This window comes from Haliotis cracherodii, unplaced genomic scaffold (assembly GCF_022045235.1).
Source record: "Haliotis cracherodii isolate W230 unplaced genomic scaffold, xgHalCrac1.p SCAF_5, whole genome shotgun sequence".
In the NCBI taxonomy this organism is placed as follows: Eukaryota; Metazoa; Mollusca; class Gastropoda; order Lepetellida; family Haliotidae; genus Haliotis; species Haliotis cracherodii.
In genome coordinates, this window is record NW_027266308.1 from 45,229,989 (window position 1) to 45,252,907 (window position 22,919).

At 34.9% G+C, this 22,919-nt stretch overlaps 1 protein-coding gene across 3 annotated transcripts in view; it reads left to right on the forward strand.

Annotated features, from left to right (window-relative positions):
* Positions 1–22,919, forward strand: part of LOC139444216 (delta-like protein D) — a 154,754-nt gene that overhangs the window by 45,825 nt on the left and 86,010 nt on the right. The window lies entirely within an intron of this gene.

Sequence of the window (22,919 nt, forward strand, 5' to 3'; positions counted from 1 at the left end):
GGCTAGTGGGTTGTGCAGCACACAGCCTTTACATTGTTTTGAGTGGTATATATATTTGCCCTCTATATTGTGTCCTTAGGTATAGAGACTTTTATTTTTTCAAATTGATTTCAAGTTGTGACATGAAAATGAAATAATCTGGAATGGATTCAGCTTTGTGTACCCATCAGCAAAATAAACAAGCTTCAGTAGGGATAAGGGGAATATTAGGAAAACAAGGTGAAGGTCAGAGAAACTCATTCTTCTACTACAATATCGCAACTAATCCACAAGGTCTGTGACCTAACAAGTTAGAGCGACCCATACTAGGAACAGATATCAAATAGGGGACAAAGTTTCTCAACGTTTTGTGCACTGTGATGTATGTAAATGTCTTGATCACTGAATCGTGATGGACATGAGTGTCTTCATGACTTAACACAATGTTCTATTAGCATTCCTCAAACAATGGATTCAAAAGGCTTCAGTATGTTTGTTGCTTTTTTTTTAAAAAAGGCTCATATTAACCAATGCATTGTACTTGAATCATATTTCATGATGACAAAACCAGATCCCAACTATATTAATAAAAACAGCAAAATTTAAGCGATTACTTACATGTATTTTGCCTCTTATGCCGAATGAAATTGAGATTATTCTCTGGCATTGAAGTTTTATATCTTATAGATGGGATATATGCAAAGGTATAACATAAAAATATCATAATATTTCTATATCACTCTAACAATTACATTTTTCTGGGGCCCTGATTATCTGCTCATCATTCAAATTACACGATACATATCTCTTCTTTAAAATTCTTAAAGAAGATAAATTCCTGATTTTGATGATTTGATGTGGAGCAGAGCTGACTAGACTTGCTCTTACATAAATATAGATTGGTTATACATTTATTCCACATTCATGGTTCAGGACCATACAAGTTTCTACAAACCAAAATAACTTCAAAATAAGAACTTCATACATTTGCATTTTCACTCATTCTTTGAGTTTCCTATGACAAATTTCTATTAAAATTGCTTTTGCACATGTAATTTATTGAGAATCTTTGGAAGTAATTCTATTCAAATATTGTAATGTACAAAACATTACAACATTATAATATCCAGATGACTGCACTGGTTTCATTAACTATGACTAGATTTCAAAGAGATTTAAAGCCTGCTGGTTTTGAAAGGGGACTTACTACTTTGAGCCTATCTAAGCTCTATCTACACATGATACCTACTGTTTGAGAGATGCAAGGGATGCTATTAGCAGGCAGGAAGAAGTCATAATCTGAAGAGCTGGGTGAAGAGTTTATAATATCATTCAGTATCATATTCATATTTCATACAACAACATCACAGCAGATGGGATACCATGGATATATGTACAAGAGTCGTCCTGCGCCATGATTGTGGAATTTATGTTTTTTAGGTATTTGTTTTACTAAAAGCCTAGGCAAGTCTAGATCAAACTAACCAAGTCTAGTTTGCTTGATTAACAGCAGAAGAGGAAAGGTTATTTTGAAGAATAAATAAATATTTTAAAGACATGTTTTCATTGACTAGGAGTAAAGGATACAGTCATTGGCATTTATTTTGAAACAAATGAAACAAGAGTATCAAATAACGCATTTTGAACATAATATTTTTCGGAAATGAAAATAAGAATATTAAATAAAATTTTGAATAAATTAATAAAATAGATTTCAAAGGTAAGTCCAGATATATCATGAACATTTTTTATAATATTTGCATACGTCATTACTTCATTGTTGACATGGTATTTCTGGTGTTATGTGCTCACAGTTATGTTTGTGTTGGGGGAAGAACATCAAAACTCTTCAACCCTGTGTACAAGACGACCTCCCTTGAAAGCCCTCTATTTCGAGGTATGAAAAACTTACACAGCGATATACGGTATATCTTTTTTTTCCATCACAATTAAATACAGTGGTGTAGACTGGGTAAGGTAGGCCGAGCATGTACTGGTGTGTTGGTCATCTACCCCTACAACTCGAACTCGGGTAAATGGATGTTCATCTATAAGGGTCATCAATTATTTGGACCCCAAAGGTAGCGTTGTAGCTAGAGATCACTGTATATCTGTGAGGAAAACGGTATATTTTGTTGTCACTGAAACAATGATGCTCAAGATGACATAACCATGCAAATAAGAACAAGATATGTCTTTACATGTTATACAATATGATACATATGGAACAATCCCAGTAACCAACACATATGGGTCTTTAGAAGTCTCTGCATCAGAGATCTCATTGCTTCAAGACATCAACATGGTCTATTCAAATTCATTTCCTGCTAATATGCATTGGATCAACTTTCTGAAATTTAATAAGACATGTTACAAAAATGCAAGGTCAGTATGACCCAATTGATAGATACTTTCAGTGAGTGAGTGAGTGAGTGAGTGAGGTATGTTTGATGCCTCATTGAATAGTAGTTCAGTTATAGATACAGGTTTCAGACTTATACCACTTGGCACTGACAAACCAAGGATCATAATCAGAGTCAATCTGGGATTCAAACCCACTTTGACAGATCCAAGCATAGTTAAGGACACTTTCTATTATTTTGTTTAGTTTTTGAAGGGGTATGTCAAAATATTCCAAATGATCAAGTTTTTATACTAATGTCTACAAAAGGTTAAGAACCGGGTTAAGAACCAGATGATTCTTTCATATTACTATAGTTAATCGGTCATGGCAGATCAGGACTAACTATGGTAATATGCAAGGATCAGGTTGTCCTTAACTTTGTTTTATTAGTATACATTTGTATAATGACCATTCCATACAAATTCTCTGGCATGTAGAGTTTGATAATTATTAAAGTCTAATTTTCCAAATTCTTATACAATATCCTCACACAGCGTTATTGATTTTCATATGTATGTTGAGTATTACCTTCATCTAAGCATAGAATGAAAGAACATTAAACAGTAACATAATTCCAATACAACTTTGGCACAGAAATTTATGGTGGTATGAATTATTAATCAGCAAAAAATTACTTCCTTGTTTGAACACAGCTGGAATACATGCATCAGTTGACTAATTGGATATATACCTGTTAGTGACATGTGTGATACTGTGGTGTAAAACTAAACTGTCAATGCCAGGGAATACCCAGTTTCCTAAACAGATTCCACTGGGTATAAAAGGCAAAATAGAGGTGAAAATGATATGAATGGATCACTGAAAATCAGTGATGAAACAGGTGTCCTGCATAAAAAGGTAAGTGTTTGTTTGTTGCCTGACACCAGACACCCATGTGACAGGGGCCTTTAAAGGCAAAGTAACAGGCCCTGTAATGGAATGAATGTTGATTCTTGATGTATCAGCAATGATCCAGCCTGCTTGTTGTTATTTCGAGTCTGGGCCTGGCAAACCAGTGGTTGACAGCTGGAGCAACGGTGCATGCTGTTGGGGCATGATGACACACAATCAGTCAGTTCACACATCATCATGACTTAGTATTTGTAACAAGCATCTTGGCTTATTCTGTCCCAGTCCCCATTTTGCTATGTATATCCTTGAGAAGCATAAACAAGATATAAAGCCCCGACTGAGTTCTTCCATATCAGTCTTTCCTATGTTTACTCACTTTTCCAAAATTATAAAATTAAAATCATCCTTTTTATAAGTTTCACCGTCATCTACAGTACATACGTACAAAACTGCTTTAAAAACTCATTCCTCATTTTTATACAGTGTAGACATCCCACACATCATTCATTCCATTCAGGGTACTTTCAACATAAGCAAATTAATTTACAGTGTGTGTAGTGGACCTTTAAATACTAAAATAGTCATGTTGTATTTACAAAATCTGATTCCTGTAAGCATGAAATACATGAAAAGATATGAACTATTAGTAATGAACTAACGAAGAGTACATAATTTCAAACTTCCCTTCTGAACTATTCATGACGGCCCAGACACTATTCATGACGGCCCAGACACTATTCATGATGACTCAGACACTATTCATGATGGCACAGACACTATTCATGATGGCACAGACACTCATGACAGCACAGACACTATTCATGACGGCACAGACACTATTCATGATGGCACAGACACGCATGACAGCACAGACACTATTCATGATGGCACAAACACTATTCATGACGGCACAGACACTCATGACAGCACAGACACTATTCATGACGGCACAAACACTATTCATGATGGCACAGACAGTCATGACAGCACAGACACTATTCATGACGGCACAAACACTATGCATGATGGCACAGACACTATATAGCCTTATGCATACAATAGAGTTCTACTTTCCCGAGTATCCAGGCATTGAGTCAAACTGAGATGTATCAAGATGTGACTCAGTATTACATTTCTCGTTACACATATGCCAGACAGCGGTGTCGCTTACCTGATTGAACTTTGACTATGGAGGTAAACACACAGATAAGGATAAAGTTCTGTCAATGAATAGGATCACCTCATTCTCACTGTCCACTGCAGTAGCCAACTGCTTAAACCAGCTGACTTGGAAGTAGCAAAACCGCAGTGCTGGGATTTTACCTGTTGCAATTGTGGCAGTCTTCTGCTATTTTCTGGTAGGTCCACTAATCTAGCATTTTGTGTATGGATGCTGCGTATCTATCTATCTATCTATCTATCTATCTATCTATCTATCTATCTATCTCTATCTATCTATCTATCTATCTATCTATCTATCTATATATATATATCTATCTATATATATATATATATATATATATATATATATATATATATATATATATATATATATATATATATATATATATATATATATATATTACACTTATGAAACAATTGCACCTGTGAGGTGTGTTCACCTCTCTTATTATTCAAAGACAAATTTTCAGCAAGTATCTTTTTAAAAAGAATTATTCATTGGAATGATGGTGAAGCTGGACCTGATTTCAGTGGAACCTGTTTAGTCCAGACCCTGTTACTCTGGAAACATTTCCTACCTGATGATTTTGTGGGGAATGTATATATATAACCAAAGGAACTTTGCTCAAATACTCCACACATTTATTAATACAGTATATTTCACTGGGAATGGTAGTGTCTTGATTAGTGAGGTTTGTCTGCCTATGCATCAGTGTTAGGATGCTATGTTTGGGTTGTTGCACATATTCTCTACCTAATCACTATATAATTACATAATTTGTAAGTATTTGGTTTTCTCACATTCTGTGCTGTGCATTGCAGGCATATTTTCCATATTTTAATCCTTTTTAAAAAGATTATCTTAACATGATTTCTAAAGCGAAGAAGAGTCTGCTTTTAAGTTGTTCTGTTGTCTTTAATGTTTGAAAATTATCATTAATGTAATACTTATAAGCATCTTAACGTACATATTCATATAAATATTTAAACAAAGAAATACATTTTCTTTTTCCATTTGCAAGTAACTGTAGCATAACATCAAACGTTCAAGCATGTCATCACTTGCACAGATGTTTCAGAGCTTTTTCTTACTTTTTGCAGTGTCTATTTAGACAATGCACTTCAGATAACACATGCACAGCAAATGTACCAGGATTTTAGCCCTAAGGTGATGCATATTTTCATCTGATTAACTAGTTTGCAAGTACTTAACAAGTACCACTACTTCAATACTATTTGCCTTGTGCACTTGATACAAAGTTTAAAGGGCACTGTTACAGCAAGGCATCACAGCAGCTAGTGCAAGGATTACACCTGTGAGATCATCACTATTTGACATGCATCAGCTCCTCAGGAATACATTAAGTATACACTTTTTTCTAATATTATCTTCTGTTTTCTGAACCAGATGTCCACACAAAAGAACTTACCTCATATAATAATTCATGTATCATTCATTCATAAGTATAAAACGTCAATGCTAAGGAATAACCAGTCTCTTTCATCTGTTGAAACAGACAGATATATTTTATTATTAATATAATAGGCCTGGTTTTACAAAGCAACTGTCAGGTTATAACTATTATGAATGTTGCAATCGGAGAGTTATGACAGTCATAGCACTGAATGATCTCCACATTCCTAAATCTTATCAATTAAATAACTTTTTAAATAATCTAGGAAGTTCCCTTTTTGTGACTGACATGATATACTAATGTGATCCCATCTAAATTAACCTGCCTCTTCAAGTCTTGAACATAATATTTTACTTTATTCACTGATATTGTCATTTACCTTGCAATGGGTAATGGCTCCGTCTTGATAATACATGGATCAATGGAAATGTCATAAAAGCAAATTTTAAAAAAGAAGAACACAAACAACCAACAGCAATGATTATATTCATAATTGTCAGATGAATATCATTAAAAGAAACTATACTGTTTTGCCCTTAATCTATGCTTTTTCAGTTATATAAGTGATGAAGATTGCTTATGTTTCTACAGATGGCAGTTTATGGTTTTTATGACCAAAGTTGAGAAATTCCATTTTGGTCTAGTTCTTGTATATATACTACTCAAAACAAGTTAAAGAACACCCAAATCTTTCATATTACCACAGTTAATCTACAACGATAGATTAACAATAGTAACATGAAAGAATGGGTTGTCCTTTTACTTCTTTTGAGTAGTATATATAGGGTCAATGTCAGATACCAATCACTTATTTTTGACTGAAATCAGTCACATCAAGATAAAACATTGCTGTGAAAGTCAGCCCAAAATTATGTTACTTATAAATCATTTGTAATTGTCATTTTTTTGTAGTATTCTTCTGTCCACGTACAATTAAGCATACAGGTCTGTTGTACGCGTACAAAGATGATACTGAGTCATACCAAGAATAAAATCCTTTGTATACAATAAATTGTTTATCATTTAATTCTTTATATTCGTTCAATTATAAAGAAACTAACTAGATGGCATGTTTTAACAGGATATAATCTCCTGAAAATGAAATGGCACATTATCAAATTAGGTTACTTCATGGCATGAACAAGCTGTTCTAGAAGTCTATTCTTCTGGAGCAAGTGACTTGAAGGCGTCTTATTGACCTAAACTAAATGACATTAACACTTTAATCAATAATACACAATGTTGCTCTTGCCCGCTTTCTCTAATGAACAAATGATTTCCATGGTCTTTCACCAGAGCCTGACACCATCAATACATCCACTACTCAACACAACTTTAACAAAACTAGACTCACTCCTATTGACATTTGTCACACCTTCTAACAAACATCAATAACAGCATTTTTATACACATTCAAATTGCCACAATATCAGTCAAATTTTCATTCATAGGCCTCAGAAGTGCCTGCTAGGGTCATGTGACCTGAAAGGCAACCATTAAGTCTTGTCATTCTGACAATAATATGGTCGAGGTTTGATTCCGAGGGAGCTACTTAAATTCCCTGTGGGAAAGGCGAAAAGAAGCGTTGGTTATTACACTATGACATCTGCATACTGCTTAGTGACCAGGCTCTACATGAATGGTAAGAAGTTTATCAAGGATTTAAAATACAAACTGTATCATTTGTTCTGTGTTAAGGACATTTTTTTTAAAATTTTAATTTTATTATGATGAAAACTAAAACTATGATCATCAGTAAGTATCCTTGAGGAAATTTATTTTAAATTTCAAGGAAAAAACATTGAAGATTCCGAAGAAGAAGTTTTCATCCATCAACATTAAGAAAAAATGTAGCTTTTGTTTACAACTTCTAACAACATAAAAACTGTCTTGTAAGAAGTCAGGAATGGATTAGTCCCTAGGCTTGACGTATCGCTCAATGTCATGGCTGCACTTCAAAGAGCAGTGTCTTCATGACAAATTTCACAGGCTTGTGATTTTAAACAATTTAAGTACCTTTTCATTTGGGGTTTTCAAATTCTTGGACAAATGATGTAATTTGCTGGATTTTACAGAAAAGATATATCAGACGGAGGTTACTCAACAGGATCCACAGCTCTTGAAATATTTCCTGTGGGGCAGGATATGCTCACATTTCTGAAACACCTGGTATCATCGTGATAGTGAATTGAATTTCTTTATTTCACATACTGAAGAGGCCACAGGCCTATAGTACAAGTTGAAGAATATACAGTTTTATACAATTTATGTACATATCTCACCAGATCACCTCACGTCATTCCACCTCGCATTTCAACGCAGTCACATAATTTCACACATTCAGTACAATACCATACCCTGTAATTTCATAATTTCTATATTACTATATCACATCTTGTTATATCATACAACATATTCTATAACATCATATCATATTGTATCATTATTATAAGATCATATTATATAGTATTATTTCATATAACATTATCATAACATACTATAGTGATAGTGAATCATAAACACATGCTTTTGATATAATCGGAATCATACAACAGACTTTTTATGATCATGGAAAGGGATTGTGGCTGCCATTTGTACGAAATGCATGCATGATGAGGTGAACTATATAGTTGAATTGATTTGTGATGTCAAAGCCAAAGTTATCATTATGAGTGCAAATCATATTTGTGAGGTCAAGATTACTCTGCCAAATGATATTTTTCAGATACTGATATTAACAGATACTGATAAATGATATAATCATATTGTACATATGGAGACCCATATATAAAAAGCCTTACCAAAACAAGGAACAAATGCAGATAAATACTGACTTACGCATATACGCAGCAAATTTATCCATTTTTCTACCTTTCGTTTGACACCGTGGTCACTCTCAGGTGAGCCATGCGACACATTTTGTGTATCGCTAACATAACTTGCGGCCGGCGATTCTGCAATACCAGGGTCATTTGGACTTCTTTGGCATTATCAAAACTATGACTGCTACATTTTAAAAATGTGTAAATGTGTAATGCTGATTGGGCCATTTGTGACTTTCAGCCAATGAAAGGCGCTGATAGTAAATTGAGATGCATAAGGCAACAAAAAACATGAAGGTTACATTCAATAATAGAAGCAGCTGTCTTGAGTGATGTAAACTGTTTTTGAGACAGATAGTGACTCACATAACTACATTTATTAAACCCATCTTCATGAAAGCACCCCTTGTTCCACTGAGAGTAGATATCATGCACCAATTGATAAAATATTGCGAGAATCCCACGAGGATTTTCTGTCAAAACAAATTTCACTCAGTGTAAAAGGCAAAATAGCAGTGAAAACTTTGACATTAGGTATTCGTCAAAAATGTATGGAAATGTCAGTAAACCGACGTTTATTGAAAATTGCTCCAATCTGATCATCATGAAGCAATATTGGCAGTATTTGAATATTTTTTAAGCAATACATTAAACTATGTTTACAACAAGCACGCTTATTCCGAAATGACAGATATTACGAACTGTTTTGGGGTTCCGTCCATTTGCTGCATATATGCTGTATATGTGCCTACAATGAACTACGGTTATAATGAACTAAAATTAGTGGTCCCTTTTAGTTTCGTTAAAGCCGTAGTTCACTGTATTAGTATTTGAATGAGACAACACAAAATACAACTGAAATACTTACTTAGTTGCACTTTATTACCATGCTAGAAACAGGACCATGGTATACCAGGTTTTTACAACAGCAGTGATTGAGTGTCACAGTCACAATGCTACTGTTATAACAAGGCGACCTGTAAATAATATTGAATCAGTGCCAGAAAAACACAGTGGTCAAAAGTATGCTAATTTTTTACATCTTCTGGGGATGATACAATTTGCCAGTTCACACGTCAAATAGGGTCTATGTTGGTGAGGCTGGGACGAGTCCAAAATTGCAATCTGGGTACCTGACCCCCTATTACCCAACCCTACCCAGGTACCTGTTGAAGGTCTCAAGGTTTGGGTACCAAATGGGAATTGGAAATTGTTTTACCAGAGCCCTGGCAACAACTATTTAGAGGCACGTATAAAATGATTTGAACATGCAAGCATATCCGTACACTGAAACCAACTAAAGCTATATCTATATAAGTCAGAATGTAAAGTGAACATTAGCAACTTGGAATGTAACCATGAAGTTTTACTTTTTTTATTGTCATTAAACAATATAACAAATGACTTACAACGGGTCTGGGTAGTCCTGTGGGTACACAGGTCCTACTCAGAACCCACCCATCCCAGCTTTACATGTTGGCACTGTCTGTTGTATTGCAGACACATTAGGGCCCCTTCCATAAAGTGATCATAGATATATGACTGTCGTACGTCATCTATGTTAAAGTATGCTTATATGGAAGTTACGGCCAACTCAGCAGTACAATCGCTTTTCGGAACAGGGGCCTGATCAGTAACCGTTTCAGCACTTCAAACTTACTTCTAACTTATGTATGGAAACTTTGTATGTTTGCCTCCTTTGTGTACTTTAGTGTTATATTAGTAAGCCTATTTTATGGCGAATGAAAATTTATGCACTGGTCAAGCATTTTTTAGTCTGGGTCATGTGTCGGTCTGGATCTTTGCACAAATGAGTTGACTAGTTACTGTTAGACTCAGCATGTTTTGATTTTGATCTCAGTTGATATTATGCAATATGCTTTTACAGTAAATATGAATTAATGATTGACAGGAATGTAGGAAAATCTGTGAAGCTTCTCAGAGGAAATCAGAAGACTTGTTGTGGCCATCAGTTTCAGTCTCATAACACCTTATTCACAGGCACCATTCATTATTAATTATTTAATTAATCAATACGATACCAACCTTCTCGAACTGAATAGAAGCAGTCATGCAAATCTCCAATGTAATGTTTGAATTGGAATCCTTTTTTTTTCTTAGTGATGTTTCATCAGCAAAAACAGGTATTTGTTATGACAACATGCTATTATATGCTTTTTGGCCTTTTATACCAAATGAAATTGAATTGAGACTGGTTATTCTCTGGTGCTGGTTATTCTCTGATGTTGGTTATTCTCTGGCATGACGTTAAAATACTTAAGACAACTTCTTCACACAACTCAAAATCAAAGAGTAACTCATTGCATGAGTGAGTTGCTACTTTGAATACAAGTGAATGGTTTACTAACTTAATGGTTGATGATGTCACTTTGAATATCTATACTAAAGATCATATGACAATAACATTTTTAAAAATACACATTAAATTCAAACAGCTATAACCAGTATGCTCAGTTCTGGGTATATGTACTCTAAGTGTCTATCTTAAATTTCCATTTCTGTTTTCTTATTCAAATTAAAAGTGAATCTTAATTTCACAAAAGCTGAACAACAAGAAATACATTGGATATAATGTGCACAATGAACTTAAAACTGAAATGACTGAAAGATCTACCAAATTAATATCCTTGTGAACATGTACATGCCACATACTGTAATACAACAATACCCTTCTCATTAAGAACTATATACATAAACTGCAAGTGATTCTATGGCATTTCAACCAAGCACTTTTCTTTTCTATTTTTGTTTCCATAAACCTAATTTAAAAAAAAAGAAGTCATGCCCACAAGTGGAGTACTCTTTCCTGATGGCTGATAATAGAGGAGGGGGACTTGTGTTGCATGGCCATGCTGAACGATGTCACTGACTTTGTATTGTCTACAGTTTTTTGTTTATGATCAAATAAGTACTCTTTGTGAACTACTTGCATAAGTACACTACGCACACCGTGTTTTACGTTTATACCTCCCTAACACCCAAATCTATTAAATCGTAAATATTAAATCATAAATATTAAAGGCAATACTACCCATGTCCAACACTGTTTTCAAGCCTACTTTTAAACAGTAACCTTGACTATCAAGGCCAAACATGTATCATGTAGACAATAAGTCTCTACTACTTATTGATGTATAATGAACACATATTACTAGTCCACCTACGCAATACAAAATGTCAATAACATTATTTTTTTAGGTCTGCCCAGTGATGTGACTGATTAAACCCTGCTGTTCAGTAATATTTCATAACATTTCCAAGGACAGTACATGATAATGAAATTAAAGGTTCTAAATTGGAAATCTGAGATCAGGTTTAGCAGACCCTTCACAAAGGGGACACAACTATAGTCAGCTAATTTTAGTGTCTTTGATGACAGGCTGCCAACAGCCACTACTAGCATTAGATACAAGGGAATACATAATGGCTATATTACAGGAACAGATATCACAATGGGTATAAATGGTAGAGTATATACCATATACTTACTGATATATGCATGCATAATGGAATTAATGGACAATATGCCATTTTTAATATGGATTCATGGTTATAATCTGTGGAGTTCAATAACATCATGTTGAGGCCATACATTAGTCTGACTTACAGACCCTGATACAAATATATATCAAATACAGCCCATGCAAGTCTATAATGTTTGGCAAGTCTAGATTACTGCAGTATCAGGAAAATGGAGAGAGTCACTGGGCTCCCTTTTATTATATTTTTATTAAGATAACTGAACAACTTTTTTTTGTGTACGATATGTTCATTTCAGAGACTAAATGTTAGTCTAGCCATCCATGCAAAGTTTCAATTTCAAAGACCTTGTGGTTTCTGAGGAGATATGGACACATCAATGCTTCCAAATGACCTTAAAGAGCTACAGATAACGGATATCAGCCAAATGCCATGGTATAACCAGTTCAGGCAAATATCAGTCAAGTTTGAGGCTGTAAAATATGATTCACATGACTTCACTGACAGGTCGTCAGCTTGCTACAGCTCCATGCTAGTCGTGCTGCTGCTAGTGCCACATAATGTGAAAATATTAATAATGAATCCTAGAGAATGATAGCTCCATTATTACTTAAATATTCCATGATAATATGAATGACTTAATTATCCTTGACTAGACACTGTCTCATTACAAACCATAGGAAAATGTAACTATCTCAAAGCTATACAGATAATATCAAGTCTTCAGCTAACTTAGAGATAACATGTCTTTTATGTGTAACTCAATACAATAAAAGGTTTCAGGAATTTTTACTTGGGGCATACTTTATGATTTATTTCTTTGCTTTGAATAAAGCTCAGTATTTTACTGAAAATATGTATGACATGATACTGTTGCATAAATATAGAACTATAAATATTGTTTTTCCTTAAGATATAAGAACAAAACATTTACAGTATATTTAAAGACCACAACTACACCTATATATTCAAAAAACAATCAAATTTAAAAGTATCATCACTAAATGTCCGCAGCACTGTTTTCAGGCATTTATACAGGATTCCAAGCTAAGTGCCCTTGGAAGGCAATTTGGGGGGGAAACAAATCAAGATTTTGCTCAAATTGGTCAGTGATTTTGAAGTCACGTGAACAAAGCCATAACATTAGTTATTACTACATAACATGCATTGTGAAATTTGTAATTCCAGTTTGGGAATATTTGCTGCAGACTTGGTGCCGATTATAAGCCTCTGACAAGTCCCTGGTTTCAGAAAAACAAATACATGTATTTAGATTAGACTGAAAAATAGCTTTTTTTTATTCTTTTAGACTTGTTGCAATATTGTTAATGGTGACATAAATGACATAACAAAAGTCACAAATGCGGAGACAGCTACATAGTTGTGCATCTTACTTGTTAAAGGGTCATGACGCTTCTCTCCCCACCCCCTGAAGAAACATAGCTAACCACACTTATGACATATCTGTCTGTGTGTCACCAAAATTATACTTTCAGACTTCAAGAAAATGCAAATGGTAACCCACTGACAAGATAGGATGACAAAATACTTGAATAATAATGATATAATGTTTTGTTAAGTCTGTCCGTTTTGTACGCGTGTCCCATTACAGGCCCTTTCCAGGCTGATGTAAGACTAACACAGGGTTTACCTGACAAAGGTGAAAATTGATGCTGTGCCCTATACCTCCCTATGCATTTATGCTGTTAAAGGTACATAAAAGAGTAATAAAGTCTTCATAAATGTCTGGGGAGCGTGGGAATGGGTCCTGACAATGTAACCAAACTGGACTGCATCCTGAGGTAGTCCGGCACTAAACACAGAAGGACGCGATGTCACTCTGTCTAGTCAGTCCGGACCCTGTCTGCATGGGTGTCACGGTAAGATGTATGGGAAATTGAAATAGCGAACAGTACTGTCATATCCTCTTCCGTAATACTCTTTACTGCACTTCTGTCATACCTTGGGATTATGATCGGACATAATACATGCATGGTTGCTTACGCTAAAACCAGTGTAAAACTCTCACTTACTATATATGATTGGTTCTGTCCCTGTTACAGCATATTTATATTGTTGTTCATAATTATATTAATATTCCACTTTTGATAGGGATATTTTTGTCTTTCCAAGATACACTTAAACTAATCTTATGATACGTAAAGTGTTTCTAAATAGAATGACATATCTGATCATCCCTATCAACAGTTGAGTAGTATATATCATTCATCATGACCTGAGAACTGAGCATCTTCAGAAATGGGGGCGGTCGGGTAGCCTAGTGGTTAAAGCGTTTGATCGTCACGCCGAAGATCCGGGTTCGATTCCCGACATGGGTACAATGTGTGAAGCCCATTTCTGTTGTCCCCCGCTGTGATATTGCTAAAAGCGGCGTAAAACCATACTCACTCACTCAGAAATGGTGGTTGTCCTACAATTTCCGCAGGGATTAAACTTGTAACTTTTTATCTACCTGACAGCAAAACGATATTACCTGATATTGCCATTAATGAAATACTTTAAGAACTGTTTAAGAGAGAACATTGACTAGTCTTGTGCTATTTCACTAGTCTCTACGTTCAAATAGTGCCACAATAACGAAACCTGTAATGGAAGCTAGATTCTACCCAGAACTTGCACCAGGAAATATATATTTGAAACGTCGTGAGAATAGGTACAAGAGAAATATTACTCCACTTTCATCATCCTTTCCCGCAGTTATTTCTCATAATTTCAATACAGTGATATGAGTCATGAACATCACTTATCCAATAAATTACCATATAATGTGTGTATGTGTATGAAACATCTTTGCACTCATACTTCTTCAAGTAACTACGATACAAATGACTTGTGATTTACACCTTCAAGTGTGACTGACCAAGCAGATACACTTTTGTGTAAAAACAGATTTAGATATAATTTTCTCTACCATTCTGCTGGTTGAAATGACATTACACATATTTCGAGATGGTTTTTTTTGTAAATACACAACAAAAGATCAACATTTATATGAATTTATTGTGGCTTTTATTACATGTTGCTGTATTTGTATCTACCAGGGCTTGAAATTACATATTTTAGATATTCAGTTCAATATTTTCAGTAAGCAATGAAAAAGCCTGATATTAATACTTAAATGAGCATGTTATGTATAGGATCATACCCAAGTTTTGTTAAATTGAATAATAACGATTGGGTACATGGTTTTGGGGAGTGGTATAAGTTTCCTCATGACATAGTAAACACCTACATTGTAATCTTATACGATATAAAAATTCATTTGAGTAAAATAGTTAAGTGGGTCTTACTCTGCTGTCATTATTGTCACAGTTGAACATGTGATTAGGTCTGGTTTATACAAACTATGGCTTTGTATTCAGGATAAATTCAATCAGCCCTGTTACTGCTGAAAGTTTTGACTAGCTTGGTCTCTGGAAAAATATAATTTTCATAGAAAAAAGAAACTAGATTTAAAGTGAAAAGGAGCCCTATTGATATGGAAACTGCTGAAATCTGGACTTGCTGGCCATAGCATTACAGTAAAGGCTGGGTGAAGGGATAATAATATGGTTCAAAGACTGTGAAACAGAATATATAGCGATTATAATCTTCATATTAATTACCTTTAAAGACAGCCAGTACACTGGTGATTATGCTTTTATGCCCAGGAATCAGGGCTACAAATAAAAGCTTCACTGAATCTTAATGAATATTACACGTTACTGCAACACCAATGTGTTGATTGTCTCCCCTTACAGTAAGTAAGTGAACGACAGAGAACGTAAATTTGAAAGTGGTGCTATTTAACTAGGATGTTCATTTATGTATCTATCTTATACATGCACATTTGAATATCATAAGTATGTTAAATGATCCTACCCTGCAGGAACAACATGTAAGCCGTTCCAACTTTGTTTATCGTATGTGGTGCTTAATATGTAAAAACATGACAATCAAAAATAAAAATGCCCCAAGAAAGAGGAAATTTATTCAAAACTTGTGTTAGCAGTCAAATACATTTGAAAGATATATTTGAACTTCAATTTAAAAGTTAAACAAGACCACCACAACTATTTAACCTTTAATCATTTGATCTTCAGGATGCTCTATCAAACAAAGCCTTATTCATGATGCATCAGACAAAAATGCTGTAAGTTGAAAGTGAGAAATCCAGACAAAAAACTACAAGTGGAAAATATCTCAATGTGCTTTGATGTCTTTGGGCATAACAGGTAAACAAGCATGTTGTACATACCTGTGTGTAGCGATGGCTTTAGTAATGATCTAGGACAACCCCCAACAGTCACACTGTGTGTAATACACAGTACAACAACATAAATCTACACCCCTAGAAAATGTTTGAGTGCACTCGTACACCAACCCTTTGATGAAATGTGACACAATTATTTCTAAGCAAGGGGGGTAATCTCTGGGTAAAAAATCTGTTATGATCATCAAAAAGATCTTCCTTAAATTTTATCTTTTCTATTGGCCATCAACAACTATAAGTTTCTGTGCCACAGATTGTGGTATTTACCACTTGGTGCTACATAATAACACTATATTCCCTATGATCTGCTGAGGATAGTATACAAACGTTATCAGGGTGTCAGGGTTTAACAAATTTATGACACCTTTTCGTATTATATTAGACAAGAAAAAAGAGGAACATACAGGGATCAGTTAACTCTCATGCATAATGTTACTCCACATAAGATAAACTTAAAAACATGAGTTGGTCATACAGTGACTACTGTCTTATAACAGTAATGTGTTATTTATTGTTTAAAATGGGATATTGAACATACCACAAAAACACACCTATGAACAACAGAGTATTATATCAATATGGGAGGTTGTACGTTGTGGTATAAAAACACCAACATTAATCATTAGCTGTCAGCACTTCACACAAATATACCCATTGATAAATCTAGAACTGGAAAAGTTACATGTTATGAAATGGATTTATTTCATTTTGTAGCATACCATTTGCTTTATCCATAACAAACATCAATGAGACTTTTCGTCTCATAGTAATCTTGATAAGCCTTCTATAAGACAAGTACATATCACTTTTGATCCATAAGGAGTTGTTAGAACACAATTGCCATGCCTTAACACATAATTATGTCTGTAGTACTAGAGTATTTATTACCTTTTAACTGAACGTAACATTATCCTGAAGAACCAGTCAGTATGCACTTAATACACATATAATGTAAAAAGGAAATCCTTTATGTCATTATTGGTTACAAGAAGGAGTCCTGCACAAAGAATAATGTGACCACCTATTACATGTATCAACTGTATTGGGGGCGGTGGGGTAGCCTAGTAGTTAAAGCCTTTTGCTCATCACTCCTAAGACTCGGGTTTGCTTTCCCACATGGGTACAATGTTTGAAGCCCATTTCTTGTGTCCCCCACCGTAATATTGCTTGAATAATGCTAAAAGCAGCGTACAACCATACTCGCTCATTCATTCCAAATGTATTGAAAATGGTTTTGGCTAAAAGGATACAAACATTATCTTGAATAAGATAAAAGATATTATTGATATAAACACCTTGAGAGATAAAAAAAAAAGCATGAAAGTGATTAAACCTATAAAATCTTGTTCTCTCTGAATATGATAACCTATCATATAACAGAAGGGCAAAGTCTGAAATCCAAATTCAAAAATGATTGTAAACTCTTATTTGTATAATTTTCCCAAAAACTCAGCTGTCCACAATAGAGGCCTACCTCTGCGATACATACAGACACGCTATTAAACTGACTGAACCCACTCTACCTTAGTAGCATTTATAGGACAAGTGCAGCAATCTTTTTAATCTCATTAGAGCCAAGCCAAGATCCCACCTGACGATCCAGTCAGCTCAAGATAATCTTGACAAGCGTATTTCAATATATTTTACCTCCTAATGCTCATATGGGATGCCTCCTATTATCTAAAATACCACATGAGCAGTATTGTCCGTGCATGGCACACCAAATCTGCAGCATAGCTCTACCATGAGTATGTCCCTTGCATTGAAGAGCAATGGAGCAGGTAAATCTCGGCTACCTTATCGTGCTAATGGGAGATATTGCTGATTTGAAGGTGATTTGTTTGTGGCCAAACCAAGCTAAATTGACACACGAGATGAGCAGGAGACAAAATCTTTCACATAACTTCACGCAGATCAACCTTTCATTGCTGTCAGTGTCAGGGCGTGATTTGCTGCACTAACCACCCACTTACGTAGTTGGTGAGATTTCATGATTGTCTATAGTCTTCATTTAGCCGAAGGAGAATTCAATATGGTACTCTGTGTCTTTAAGAATTCTTGTAATTTACAAAAAACAATGGGTCCTGTACAGGTTACAGATGTCCCATGATGCATTTATTTGATGGGAATGATGTGTGTAAGGTGCTGTGGACATCATGTTCTGATGATTAAGGTTACAGTCGAAGAATGATAAGAGACATTTCTGATCCAATACACATACAAATTATATAGGAGGTAAAAGTAAACTCACAAGCACATCTTTATAATACACTGAGATCATATCTATTGGTATTATTGAAAGAAATGATTGATACATCACAAGTATCAAACAAACGTCTTTTCTTTGTAACATTTTACAAGATAATCTTAAAGGGGTACATGTCTTGACAAACAGCAAAAAGGCAGACACAGAAAGTCCTTCAAACACCATTTTGGTTATCTGTGATGTATATCAGTCAGGCAGTTAAATATATTCCTAATTACCAATGTCTCAGTTTCAGACACTTAAGAGTTTAAAAAGTCTAGACCTAGACTGAAAACTTGCTCCAGACCATAGAGTCCAGTTCCAGCATTAAATAGAATTCATATATGTTGTAGAAGAAAACCAACATTTAGATCAGATGGATATTTTTTTTATGTAGTTTGATGCCTTTCAATCACTAGGATTATCAACTTAAGGCAGAAATTACATTTGCAAGGCAAAAATAAAATTTGAAAATAATTTATACTCAAAATGACTATAATGATACACAGATGAACACAGGGGTGACATAAATCACTTAAACAAATAATTCTGAACATCACAAACCTCTGTTGTTCTGGACAAATAAAATACTGAAACTTTGTGACACTGCCCACACACATTGATTCGGTATTAACTGTCAGCAGTTAAAGACCAAAGGATAATATATCATACACAAATATGAATCTGGGCGGCCCAGTCAAATATGATTTATTATTACCTAACCTTATGATCCTGACAATGTATCTGCATTGTTCTGTTACAACATTGTATCCAGCATTGTACAGGAAGACAATAAGTGTTTTTTAGAAAATATAGCCTCAGCAAATATTGAATAGCAATAGAAAACTTGATTTTTAGAGTATTAGACAACATCATATTATTAGACAGTTTATTCACCTTTCTTTATGTGGCATTTGCTCAAAATATTAATGAAGACAGGATTGACTTGGAGTTCATCTTTATTTAACATTGCAACATTTTGGTACGGATGGTAGGACCTTTATCAAGCAACTGTTATTGAAAGAACTAATAAGAAGTAGAGGTTTCTAACTAAATCCTGTCTTTGTTGGTCTACCCATAAAGTAGAAAAAAATATTCAAAAATGATAACAATGAAATTAATTGAAAAAGTAATTGCTCCTACAGTTAAAGGGCAGGAAATCATGAAAAGGGCCTTACACATAATTAGTTCTTCAGATTACAATTCATTACTGCATCAACAACATTAACAGATCATGTCTTTATGCCTTTCAATGAAACTAGAAATAACAATTCAAAAACATAAGAAAATACACAACTCTTTTACATTTTTTGTCTTTTTCTACACTTTTTCCAACCCTGTCTAGACACAGAAAAAACCCACCTTAGATTGCATGCAGGATGAAGGTTGGCGCAATCTGATATTGCCACTTTTGACACAGCCCCTCCCCCTGATTTTCCATCAGTTCCCCACAAAGACAGCAGGTGAATGTAGGTGTGATATGATCTGTGCAAGCTCCCACAGGTAGCAAGGCTGGTGACAAGTCTATTGAGAAATCTAATATACCTATGCAAGTTCCTCATACAATAGGAATCACCTCTCTAAACAGATACTGATCTCTTAATGATAGGACTCACTAGACTGCCCATCTCAGGGTGTTAAACATCTTTTGATGACTAAATTAGCAATACACCCCTGTTATAAAACTCTTCATAATGGTATAACGCTCCAATGTTGCCTAAGGATATTGCTTATTCACTAAACTAATAATGAGTTGCTTCAAAGTTATGATTCTATACCTTGGATATAGCAATGTTTACATAAGTTCACCATTAGGGTGAAAATGAATGTAAAATAATTTGTAACTGGAAGATGTTGATACTGACAATACAATACCTCATAATAATGTCTCACACACAGCTGCAAAGAAGCATAAGCTATCATTGAAGTAGTGTGTAAATATTTAGTCCAAGTGAAAATGATAATTTAACACTGCAATGAACAGTACATCAGTCACGTCATGCTGTGTGAGTGTGATGTGATGGAGAAAGACAAAAAACTCCTCGGCTCTATGATGGTCATATCTCCTATATTCAACCTAGGCTCACGATAGTGTTAGCACTAAGATTGCTTTGTGAAACGGAAACTGAAGGTTCAATCACTAATCAGCAGCTAAGGGACACAACTCTGCAGAAATGGTTTCTGCGGCTTTGACCATTGGGTCCAAGATAATATGAAAGTATTTAGTTTCATAATCACCAAAATACAAAAAGTATTGAAAAGTTTGAAATTATTAGAATTGTTCATGTGAAAGAGATTTAACTTCACTCTTTTTATCACTTGAATGTAATTTGACTTTTAACACCACCACATGCAGAAGAAAGGCCAACATTTGAGGTTGTAAAGAAGCATTTTGTCAAATATCTAAACCTTAAAATCTTTGAGCTAAGCTTAGTTATGTGAGGGATGAATGTAAAGACAGTACCAACAAAAGTTGAAACATTCCTCTTGGATAACAATCTTACTCATACTTAGACTTTGAAAATTGACCTTTATCGGTCTAGGTATATTTCTGTACATTATCATTGTATGATATCCACACTTTGGAGTGACAGAAACAAAAAATGTCAATTAACAGTTATGTCTCTTGGTACTTTGCAATAGTGAGTGAGTGTGAGTGAGTGAGTTGGGTTTAACGCCTCTTTTAACATTATTAGTCATATCGCGGTGTGTCAGCTTAATGTCGGAGGAAAGCCTGAAGTGATGCATGTCTCAGACGTTTACCACTTCAGTGAAACCCAAGAGCAAGGGTATGGTGCTGACAATCCTAGACACATAATTGGGGCGACCAACAGTCATAGGTTTCTGGCGTGCTCAAGGGATGCAACTCTGCACAGCGAATCGCAGCGCCTTAGATGACTGGGCCACTCGTGCCCCTACTTTCCAAAAGACCAAGAAACAACCTAATCATATCTTGTCCCTTTGGGGTTCGATTCAGGGTCCCATTCCACAAAGTGATCTTAGCGCTATGATGATTGTAAGCCTATGTTAAAGTATGGGAGTAGAGATCTCCTGTAAGGGCTAAGATTGCTTTGGACATTAAAGTTCATCATGTGGATACAAGTTGGAAATAACAATACCGTATTCGACGTGATAAGCCCCCCGCTCTAATAAGCGCCCACGGAGACATTTTCTAATATATTGGCTAGTGAACAATCCCAATTAGCGCCCCTTCCGATTGATCAATGTACACGAGACTTATTTTTTCGCGTATAATACGCACTCGTGTGTTATATGCACCCTTAATTATGGGCAATTAAATTCTGGAAAAATATATCTGTCGTACATAAACACTTCAGGCTGTCAGCATAAACAACGAAATTTATCTTTCAACTCTGTTTTTTCACCAAAATAATATTCTAATAAGAGCCCCCTATTTCTAATTTTGAGAGCGCCCTGGGCGCTTATTACGTCGAATACGGTACTTGGGTTATTGCAACTTCATCATCTTTTCTTTGCCAATATGATTAAAAGAAACAAGAACTTTGCAGCATGTGTACACAGTACAACTGAGGCCTAAGCAGGTCTAATGGATTCATGGTGGACATACTGAAAACAGTGAACCATTTTGTTTGTTCATGATCCCCAGCATTACTGTGATAGACATACAATGGGGATCCTGGATCAAAGGGCACCTGTTGGAATGTATTATCATGTATCTAGGTACTTTTATTTCAAATGATCATCAATATTCATACCTACTCATACTATGTCACCTGTTTCAAATGCCCTATTCCAAGTAGAGATGATATGTGAATGAGGCACCTCACACTGTCATGTCAATATGTCTTTGTTTACTTTCTCATCTCAGTATGTTTATTTGGCACGTGAATGTCTGAACTTGGGTACATTATATAAAAAAATGAAACAGTATCATGCACATATGGTAAGAAGTACTTAAATGATAAGTAGCATGTATAAGCATTTCAAATCACCACGTTCTTAACATGATAATCAAAATAACATGTTATTGTTTAGCTGAAATAAAAGGCATTCTAACCTTCCTAAAAACACATAGTAATCTGAAGTCAATTTGATGACTAAACACTTTTCATCATACTAACATCTTACAACCAATGGTAGTTCTCCATGGCCTTCCACTGTAAATGTCACCAATTCAAGGGAAACAACTCTCCACTCCCCGGGAGAACATGAATTCATTTATTTCAAATGTAACATAGCACAATCGGAAAATATAACATTTGTT